The sequence below is a fragment of the Peromyscus leucopus genome, chromosome 7 (assembly GCF_004664715.2).
Source record: "Peromyscus leucopus breed LL Stock chromosome 7, UCI_PerLeu_2.1, whole genome shotgun sequence".
In the NCBI taxonomy this organism is placed as follows: Eukaryota; Metazoa; Chordata; class Mammalia; order Rodentia; family Cricetidae; genus Peromyscus; species Peromyscus leucopus.
The window spans coordinates 92,594,969-92,606,312 of NC_051069.1; the positions used below are offsets into that span (position 1 = coordinate 92,594,969).

General features: G+C 41.6%; 1 pseudogene; it reads left to right on the plus strand.

Annotated features, from left to right (window-relative positions):
- The first annotated feature begins 10,543 nt into the window (after positions 1–10,543).
- On the plus strand, positions 10,544–11,064 carry LOC114693573 (annotated as a pseudogene).
- The last annotated feature ends 280 nt before the right edge of the window (positions 11,065–11,344 follow it).

Here is an 11,344-nt window from a genome sequence, read left to right on the forward strand (position 1 = left end):
TTAGATAAGTTTCTATTTTGAACAAAAAGAAGTTATATTACATCATTATCAACTTAACCAGTCCTTAATTCTTTATACTGATGGGAATAAAGTATAAGTTATCTCAAGCAGCAATAATTCCAACTTTTCCACTTAAACCAGCTTATCAGCTTTGTAACAGTTCTAACATCCTTCCCCAAATGTTCTGCCACAGGTATCGAGTCTGAAAGAACTTGAACTAAGAATAGAAAGGGAACATTGGGTTTGAACCACCAGTCACTGTGAGAGGGTGCATGGTACCATCAGATATAAATGGTGTTTGGCTCATCCACTCTCTTTTTCTGTAGACAATCAAAAAATTACTGCGGCCATTTTTCTCACACAGTCGTATGCTCCAGCAGAGCTGTTCACACACCTACAACAAACCCAGAAATGTTCGCTGGCCTCTTTCTTTGACTCTGTTGCTACAGTGTAACAAGAGAAGCAAGACTCAAGAGAAAATGTCAGCCCCTATTTTGTGAAGAATTCTGCACTAGCCTTGGTTCTACACCAAAGGAGAATGTGAGGCGAAAACATTTCTTTGCACTTTGGGAGTCTACCGTTCCCAGGCAGTAATAGCATGGCACAGGGAGGAGACAGAGCCTACACAAACGTGTGCTGCTGAGTTGGCCAATTCTGCCAGCACCTCTGCTTGACCTACCAGGATACTCCAAGGAGCCTCAGGAGCTGCATCTTACAAGTGTCTGCCCTAAGATAAACTAGGGAAGTGTGTCCACACCTTCTCTCTCCCATTGGTCAAGAGTGGCTCACATCAGAAAGGAAGTTCCAGAAATTGCATATTTTAAATCTGGAGCTGAACCCCAGGCTATGATATCAGAAAAATCATATGGCAGGAAGCTTGGGGTGCATGGCTACAGCAAGAGCCCATAGTAAGACTCACTCTAACTCAACCTGCTTGAGGTAGATAAAAGTCTACAGGAACTAGCAATCACAAAGGCAGCCTGAGGAAGAAGTAATCCTGAATAATCTTTGCGGGAATGCACAAAAGCTGGCCAATATGAATAAAGGGATTTCTTTCCATGCAGTTTCTGGGAATGCAGCTTTTAGTAAAAGTCATATATCTGTTCACAAGCATGCTCCCAATGCCCCTGTGTTAGCTAAAGAGAGGTGCAGCATTTCCTTGGCTGCCCTGCAGCAGCTCTCATCTAGCATGCTCTTCTAGCATCTGAAAGGAAGGAAGGCAGATGGCATTTTCCTAAACTATATTTGATTGTTTGGTGGGGAGTTCAAAGACAGAATACCTTGAGTTCAAGAAATATGAGATCACAAATGGCTAAAAATACTCAACATCAAACCAAAAAAAAAGAATTAAGATGCTCTTGAGTAATGATTATTTTTATAAAGGGCAACTAAGAGCCTCCAGGCCAAACTGTCTTCAAGACTTAAAAGCAACAAAACTCCCTGAAGGCTGGCTTTAAATGATCTGTGGACATCATATTGCCTGGAGAGATGGCCCAATGATTAAAAGCACTGACAGCTCTTTGAGAGGACCCATGCTTGGTTCCCAGAATCCACAGGGTGATTCACAGTAATCTGTAACTCCAGTTCCAGGGGATCTAATACCCTCTCTAATCTCTGTGGGTACTGCATGCACATGGTTAGCAGATGTATATGCAGGCAAAACAGACCATACAGACTGCTGACTGAGTTACCAGTCATCAGACCTATCAATAAAATAAAAAAAATAAATATTTTTGGCTAAAGAAAACATTTAGCATTTGTATGTTCATTTGAAAGAAAGTTCTATATCAGTTGTCTTAGTTAGGGTTCTATTGTTATGAGGAGACCCAGTGACCACTGAAACTCTTGGAAAACATTAAATGGGGTGGCTTTCAATTTAACAGATTTAGTCCATTATTATCGTGGCATGCAGGCAGACATGGTGCTAGAGAAGGAGCTAAGAATCCTATATCTTGATCTACAGGCGACAGGAAGTGAACTGTCTTACTGGGTGTAGTTTGAGCATAGAAGATCTCAAAGACCACCCCCACAGTGACACACTTCCTCTTACAAGGCCACACCTACTCCAATAAAGTCATACCTCCTAATAGTGCCACTCCCTATTAGCTTATGGGGGCCAATTACATTCAAACTACCACAGCAGTGTTGGAAAAAAAATCATGACAAATGCTGGTAAAGATCTGGGGGAATGGGAATTCTTATATATTGTTGGTGGGAGTATAAATTTGTATAGTCACCGTGTGTGTATGTGTGTGTGTGTGTGTGTGTGTGTGTGTGTGTGTGTGTGTGTTTGTGTGTGGTTTTTTATTATTATTATTCTATCAGCTCTGGTCCCCTAGAGAACTCTGACTAAAACACACACTTTCCCTTGACCCCAAAATACTTCCCACTCTTTACCAAGTCATCCTGAACCCCACAGTCTTCTCATAGAGCCCTCCATTCCCTTAGATGCCTGCATTAGCACAGCCAAATCTCAACATTTGTAGAACTTGATACTCCAATATTCTAAGAAGCCAATATTTCAAGACTGATTAAAATAAAGTCAGTAGATGAACCTGTGTGATACTTTGAAAACTAAAAGCACCTGATTCATGTAAACTCCATGGAAAGTTGACATCAACAGGAAATTTTTGCCAGTTATATGTCTGATAGAGGATTAATAACTAAAAGAAAGAAAGAATCAAAAAAACTAAACATCAAGAAAATAAACAAGGGTTGGGGATTTAGCTCAGTGGTAGAGCGCTTGCCTAGCAAGCACAAGGCCCTGGGTTCGATCCTCAGCTCAAAAAAAAAAGTTAAAAGAAAATAAACATTCAAATTAAAAAATGAGCCATGCTAATGACTAATAAATATTTACATGTGTTCAACAATATACCAAGTATAATGTACATGCCTTTAATCCCAGCATTTGGAATGCAAAGGCAGATAGATGTCTGTGAGTTCAATATCAGCCTAGTCAACATAGCTATCTCTAGGCCAGCCAGGGCTACACAGTGAGATCCTGTCTCAATAAAATAAAATAAAATTGTTTAAGATCTTTAGCCATCATGAAAACGCAAACTAAAATGATTTTGCTATCCTGTCTCATGCCCAAAAAGTCATGACAAATGCTGGTAAGTATGTAAGGAAAGGAAAACCCTTCTACACTGTTGCTGGGAGTATAAACTGTTACAGTCACTATTCAAATCAGTGTGTTACTGGATGAGTTACAGTCGATCTCATCTAGAGGAGGCCTTGATCTGAAGGAAGTAGGAATGGGGGTGGGGGGGGGGGGGGGGGGAGGGGGGAAAAGGGAACTGTGGCTGTATGTAGAATGAATAATGTAAAATAAAAAAAAAATCAGTGTGGTTTCTCAAAAAGTTAAAAACTAGATTTACCTATGATGCAACCATTCCTTGGAAAGGGGCTGTAATAGAGATACTTACATATCGGTATTTATTTCTGCTCTATTCACAAGAGCTAGGAAGTAGAACCAACTTAGATGTTACAAATGAAAGGATAATGAAAATATGGTACAGTTACACAATAGTATTCTATTCAGCACTTAAAAGTCAATTTGCAAATAATAATAATAATAATAATAATAATAATAATGCAACTAGAAAATATACTGAATGAGGACTTGGGCCTAGAAAAAAAAAAGTGCCTTAGATTCTCCCCCATGTGCAAATCTTAGACTCATATCTTCAGATAACTGTGTTTAAGTTGAAGTGAGTATCAGAAGAAGCCACATATCAAGAGAGGCACATGAGAGTTGGGAGACAGGGAAGAGATCTAAGGAGGGGTGTGTACAGACAGCAAAGCATATGAAATGGGAAAGTAGGGGGGAATACTAGGAAAAGAAAGGCTGACAGAGGACAAGGTCAGAGAAGAAAAGAAAGGTGGTATTGAGGGGACTGTTAACCATGTAATGGGCATATAGAACCATACTGCTTTAAAAGCTAACAGACTGTATTTTTTAATGAATGTTCTCATACCTATTTTACCTTACAATGTGGTTGGTACTTCTGCCCCTGAAATGTGGCACCAATATCCCTATCACTGGTCTTAGACAAGCTTAAGAATGCCCCTATCATTATAATATGTCAGAAGTGATAACTGTGTGACTTCTGATTTAGGTCACAACAGAGGATGCAGCATTTACCTGGCTCTCTGTTTAAATACAGTCACTCTTAAACATCAACTACCCTATTATAAGTCAGACTCCACTCCTGGTACCAATTTTGGTATTAGTTAGTATTTCAAGGCAACTTGGGGAAGGAAGGGTTTATTTATTTTATAACTCTCAAGTCACACTCCATCATTGAGGGAAATAAGGACAGGAAAGTAGAGGTAGGAACTGAAGCAGAAGCCACAGAAGTCCCTAGCCTGTGTCAAGTTGACATAACACATAACATTCAGCACAAGAGGTTATTTGACATGTAGAAACTCAGTTGTCTAATAGTCTACAGTTCCAATATTCCAAGGCTGATTAAAATAAAGCCAATCAATGAAATTCAACCTCAGCATGATACTTTTAAAACTGCAAAGCTCTGGTCTGTGAAAACCCCATTAAATTTTGGGATCAATATTAATACTTTATGAGCCAGGAACTTTTTGGAAAAAAGAATCCTTCTTTCTATTTTGTGTCACCTTACTTGGGAGGCCTGACAGGGAGCCTTGTACTTTCTCTGAGGGGAGGGTACACAGGCAAAGCCAACAATACAGATGCATGCAAAAGCCCTATGGAAAGAAACTGTACTGGTGTCTGCTGGGTGTTGGGTGTGGTAGGTGAGCTAGCTAGCAAGTGAGCCTCCAGAAGATTCCAGCTGTCAGACTTCCTGTCTCCTCTCCTGATGTCCGTGACATTATGGAGTGAGATCAGCCACCCCTGCTGTGTCTAATCCAAATTCATTATCAACAGGATTTGTCTGTTTTATTTCACTCAAGTTTAGAGTTGTTTATACACCCACAATGACTTGGGGGGGGACGACAAACATTTGCAGATACATTATCTTTAGTTTCATCTTTCTGTTATTCACAGAGTGACTTTTCCAAACAACTCAGAGATCATATGATTGGATCTAGGTCAGTGGGGGGATGATTTCTGTCTACACACAATTCAACAACAAATGTTATTTCTCTGGCTGGAAGATGAAGGTGGTTCCCAAGGTCATGGATTAAAGCAAAGCAGTTGGCATGCTTCTTATCTTTTCCTTCTCACATGAGGACAGAACTCTTTTGAAGGTTCCTCTCACCGATAAGATCCAAGAGCCCACGAATGAGGTCTTTGTTTTTATGTTCCCTTCCATGCCTTCCCTCAACTCCTAAAGAGTTGAAAGGAATAGAGACCAGTTGTAACTTTGGTGCCTGATGACCTATGAGGCATCCAGAGCAAGTGGTATGCACTGCTAGTTTTCATCCTAGAGGTAAGATAAGAAACTCCTTAGCGAGATGTGTGTAGATGAAGAACAGGCTGGAAAGGGCATGAAATATTCACCTGTAAGAACGGAACAAAGGCTTTCCAACAACCTTCCAGTAAGCAACAGCAATTTGTATCTTAAGCCATATTTCATCAGCTGTGAAGGTCTCCTTTCTCTTTTCTCTGCCGACACGTCTCTGCCATCCTTGAAGCATGATCCTTTAGGCTCTGCTTTTAACATCCCCTCATCTCTGAAAACTCTTGTCCCTAAACTCCAGCTCACATATCTGTCCATCTATCCAGCATCTCTACTCATCTCAACCCACTTTATCCAAAACATCGACTCCTGGTGTTCTTTCCCAAGCCTGCCCTCTCTGCCACCTCTATCTTAGTCAATGGGGATCCTGCTCGACTGGTTCAAGAGAAAACCACTGACACAAACAACAGCCCATCTGTCAGCAAGTCTTGTGGGTTATATGCAAAACCCAGCCACTTCTCATGACCCCCACCATGACTGGGCTCACCTAGACTGAGCCTCTTGCCTAGATTATTGTGTCAGCCTACTAACTGGTCTCCATGCTTCCATGAGGCCTTTTCAGAAGCCAGAATGAGCCCTTAGAATAACAAGTCCAATCATATACTTTCTCCACTCAGAATCCTCCAGCAGCTTTGGATGTCACTCACAATTAAATCCAAACCTGTTAGGTTGGTACAGAATTCATGATTGGTTCACTATGGCTCCTATCTATTCTTCTCTTCTGGCACAGCCTGCTCCAAGCTCACTGGCTTCCCAACTATTCCTGGAAAATACCCAAGCTCCCTATGGCCCCACTGCTTCTGAACTCCTGCTCTCTCTGGCTAGAGCCTCTCTTTCCCAGCTTGTCCCAGGTCTGTGTAGTTCATTCCTCTCCTCCTTCATTTATGAGTTCTATAAATTGAGAAAGACAAATACCATGTTCTAGAAACCTATGTTTCTCTTCTCTGTTTTATTTTTCTCCGAAGTACTTGCTGACTAGAATATTAAATAAGTAAATGAGCTTGCTGTCCATCTTCTTGAGTCAGAATGTGCGTTCCATCAGGGTAGAGATGAGATGTGTCCTCTGTCTCCTCTCTCCTCCTCCTCTCCTCCTCTCTCTCCTCTCTCTCTCCTCTCTCCTCTCTTCTCTCTCTCTCTCTCTCTCTCTCTCTCTCTCTCTCTCTCTCTCTCTCTCTCTCTCCCATTTTACATATTGCTGACTTTCCAGTGCCCAGAATACTTTCTGTCTTATGGGAGTCCCATAAGTGGCTAGAACAGCACAGCCTGTTCACAAATGAATCAATAAAGAAAGGACTCAGGCTGCAGCCAAGCACCACCTGGACAGGAGACAGAAGGCATATGGACCGCTTCAGTGAAGGCACACATCTGTTCAACTTAGGTCTCAAGTTGCTCTGAAAACTCTCCTGGGTGCAGAGCAGTCACAAGACTAGAGGGCCCAGACTCCCCCTTGTCTGGGGACATAGTATTACCTCACTAGAAGTGAACTCTTTAGTGCCATGGGTCTGATCTTTAAAAGTCCACATTATGTTTCTGATTCCTGAACTATAAAAGATAATGGAAGCTATTTTTCATAGGAGATGCAGTAAAATTTCAATGGGTGCGCGTTCTCTCTCTCTCTCTCTCTCTCTCTCTCTCTCTCTCTCTCTCTCACACACACACACACACACACACACACACACACACACACACACACACGACTGTATAAGAGAATAATTTTGACTCAGCCTACTTAGCAACTGGCATTCATATACACTGATTATAATGAATAGATGTGTTAACATATGGCTACACAATTGGCCAAAATGACTTGTTAGTTCCTGCTGTAAAACACACTCATGTAAAAGAAGGAGGAATGGACAATATTTTAGCACTTCGCAAATGATGGTTATTTTACATTATCCTAGCAAAAATGTTGCAAGGTGATCTTGCAACAGTCTTTTTAAAGTGGTAATTGAAGCTCAGAGAGTGTAACTAACCTGTCAAAACCCACATGGTCATGCAGTCAGAAATTATGAAGCTATTTCCTAAAGACCAAATCATTCTCTTTAGATTTTTTTAAATTAGCCTCTATACCAATGATTTTTCCAATGTTTTAATGTTTAATTAAAATTCATAGAAAATGAGGAATGCCTGATACAAAAGGATATATGCTGTATGACTGCATTGCTATAAAATCCAAGACAAGCTGTAGTGATCTGTCCTCATGTGTGGAGGAGCAAGGGTGGGTTGAGGAAGGGTGGCATGAACTTCCTAAGGAGACACAAATCTCCTATTGCTTGATAGTGGGTTATACGATATAAGTGTTTGTCAAAACTCATCAAAGCATATACTAAAAATATGTGCATTTCACTGTACATAAATTACATTTCCATTTTTAAAGTTTAAAGCCATAGAGGAGAAAAATGAATTAGTCTTGAATCTCAAGTGAAAAATAATAGCACTTTTTTGGGAGCTTTTCTTAAACCTTAGAGAAAGCCAAGGGCCAAACTCTTCTTTGCTGGGAAGAAGCTGAAAGATGCCATGTTAGGTGACTTTTGGTCAACACAGTCATGTGATGAGCGATCCCACCTCAGCCATCACTGAAAAGGACTATCATGATGAGGTGAATCTGGGAGATAGTATTTGGACTCATTATTCTCATGATTTTAACCTCTGGATGGTGTGGGGAAGGAGACAGTGTCAACGATAGTCAGTCATGGCAGACTGTGTTCCAAAAGGGGATTTAGTAAAAAATCACAAGGGCTGATACTAATCTGTGAAGCAGCCCAGGGATAAAAAATAAAGATGACAGCTTTTTTCACATGCCACAATATATTTTATTTCTGTTTATTCCTGTTTCCTGCTATTTAGCACTTTTTAAAATTAATCTCATCTCTACATATTCCTATGAGGCAAACACATAGCTTCCAGTTGAAATGAAGAATAAACTTTACATTGGATAGCCACCATAATCTATCTTAAGTCATTTCAAATGAACCTCACTCAAAACCTTGTGGAAGCTTTAGCCGCACTGAACTGTGTGGTCTATTTTTGGTGCACACAAGCTCTGATTTAAGGTAGGAAAAGAGGTAGGAACAAAAAATGTCACAGAACAGTTAGGAGTCTTACAGTGCATCATTTCCCAACTGTCCCTTTCTTGAATGATTGAGTTCTCTACCTCTTCCATATTGAGGCAATCTAAATTCACACAACCACGCAAAGGCATACAAAAATAACTCATATGGATCAGGGAATGATACTAGCCACCATAAAGAAACAATAGAAATAAATAACAGACTCCTGCTTACCACGCCAGCCTCCAACTATAACAGATAAATGGTCCCTTGCTGTTTTCTTCAGATGGCACATTAAACAAAAGGCCTTAAGGAAAAAAGCATTTATTTGGCTGAGAGAAATATCTAAGTTGTATGATGTGAATGACAACCTCTTAATCTATGGGCTGTGTTGACCAAATTGGGGGTCACATAGCTGAACTTGGGAGTTGCCACATAGTTGGTACACAATGACCAAAGAATTGATTCAAAATCTAATAGGCAACCAATCCAAGGTGTTTCTATACCACTCAACCATGTTACACCTAGACGGCTCTGCAGCCTTGGTTCTAAACATACAACAGACATGCAATACCAACAATGCCTGAAACACCTTGGCTCAGACTCAACTCTAATGTAGTGTTTCACTATACATACACTAGGGCAGCCACTAGCCATACAAGCTAGCAGCGCACTTGAAATGTGGCTAACATGACTAAAGAGATAAATTTTGAATTTCATTTCATTTTAATCATTTTCATTTAATTCAGTTTCAGGTTGACTAGCTTCACGTGATTGATGGCTATTGCATTGGATAGTATGGCCCAAGAACATTAGCAGAGAAATTAACAGTTGACACTAACCTTATGTTCAGAGAAACCTTAGGGGCTCTATCATTTCCCTCATGGACTTTGGAACATCTATATGGCTTGACATGGCTATTTGTTGGAGACACCTGCTATTCCCAGGGGAGAGACTTCAGCCATGTCTGATGAGCACTTCCCCACAGTCATGCAATGGGTTGTGACATGTGGAAACATTCTCTTTCCTCCTCTTGACCCAAGAGACTCCAGAGCATGCCCTTCCACATAGTTGATACAGCCTTTTGCCTGTCTTCAATTCTAAACGACAGAAATAACAATGTCTCCCGGTGGGATTCTTGAGAAGAAAAGAAAATAGGTGTGACAGCCTGCCTCACTTTGGCAAGAATGCATTGATCTCCCTAGCAGCTTCCTCTTGTGTGGTCCATCTCTCCACATGCTGCAACAAGGGAGCACCACAGCCCTCCTAGGCTCCGCCTTCCCAGCCTCTCCTGAATGAAAGGAGTCCTGGGCAGGATCCACCTTTGCAACCCATGTGTGAAATTCCCTGCAAGTGAGCAGAGCATTAAGCTTTGATTATGAACAAGGTCGCAGAATCAGCTAGAGAAGGAATCAGATTCCGTTCAATTGACTAGTCATCCTGCCTGGAGCAGTTACTAATAACAAATGAGTAATATCCTGAGGCACCTTGGTAGAAAATTATGCTGTAGCCATTTAGTAATGTCTTCATAAGTTCCTAGATAAGGATCTGTGTGAGCAGCTTCTGGGCAGCATCCGCGCCTTCCCTACAGGCTGTGACGCAAGTGAAGACACTCAAAGGAGTGGAACAGCGCAAACACATTGGCTGCTAAGCAGCCTAAGGAATCACTGTGGGTGCAGTAGCAATGGAGGGAGAACGGAGTTCAGTTATAACTGGAAATGCTGTGGATGACAGCGTGGGAACCAGGAGGGAAAAGTAAATGAGGAGAGTGAAGGCGTGACCAAGATAAATGACACAGCGATGGGACCCTGAGATGGCTCTGGCTGCCAAGTCTGAGGACCTGACTTCTATCCCTAAGACCCACGAGATGGAAAGAGAGAACTAACTCCCCCAAGTTATCCTCTGACCTAGACAGACAGATGGACAGACCGACAGACAGATGGACAGAGAGACAGAGACACATGCACACAAATAGGTAAATAAAGGTAGTCTTTACAATTAAAATGAAAAGACGCTGTCATGTTGCCTCCCATTCTAGGAAGGGGTTCAGCAAGATCAAGTGAAAAGGAAAAACCCATGAGGAAACTTCCCATCTGCAAACTCTGCCTCAGTATCTGTGTTGGGGAGATCGGAGATAGACTGACCTGGGCAGCCAAGGTGTTGGAGCAGCTCACAGGCCAGACACCTGTATTTCCCAAAGCTAGATATACCTTCAGGTCCTTTGGCATCTGGAGAAATGAGAAGATTGCTGTTCACTGCACTGTCTGTGGAGCAAAGGCAAAAGAGATTCTGCAGAAAGACCTGAAGGTGTGGGAGTATGAGTTACGGAAAAATAACTTCTCAGATACTGGAAACTTTGGCTTTGGGATTCAAGAACACAATGATCTGGGCATCACTCAAGCATTGGGATCTACGCCCTGGACTTCTATGTGTGCTGGGTAGGCTAGGTTTCAGCACCACAGACAAGAAGCGCAGGACCAGCTCCATGGGGGCCAAACACAAGAGTCAGCAAAGAGGAGGCCATGCGCCAGTTCCAGCAGAAGTGTGATGGGATCATCCTTCCTGGCAAATAAATTTTACCCAAAAGGCAATAAAATTTTCTCAGAAATGCAAAAAAGGAAATAGTAATAAAATAAAATAAAATAAAAAGACTCAGCAAGGAGCTGCAGGGCCGAAGGAGAGGCTGCGTGACAGCCAGAAAGAGGATCTAATAGTTACCTCACCGCTGTGACCAAGCCCCCAACAAGAAGCAACTTAAGGGAAGAAATGTTTGTTTTGTGGCTCATAATTCAAGGGCTCATTTCATCATGGTGGGGAGGACACTGTGTCAAGACTTAAAGCAGCTGGTGACAT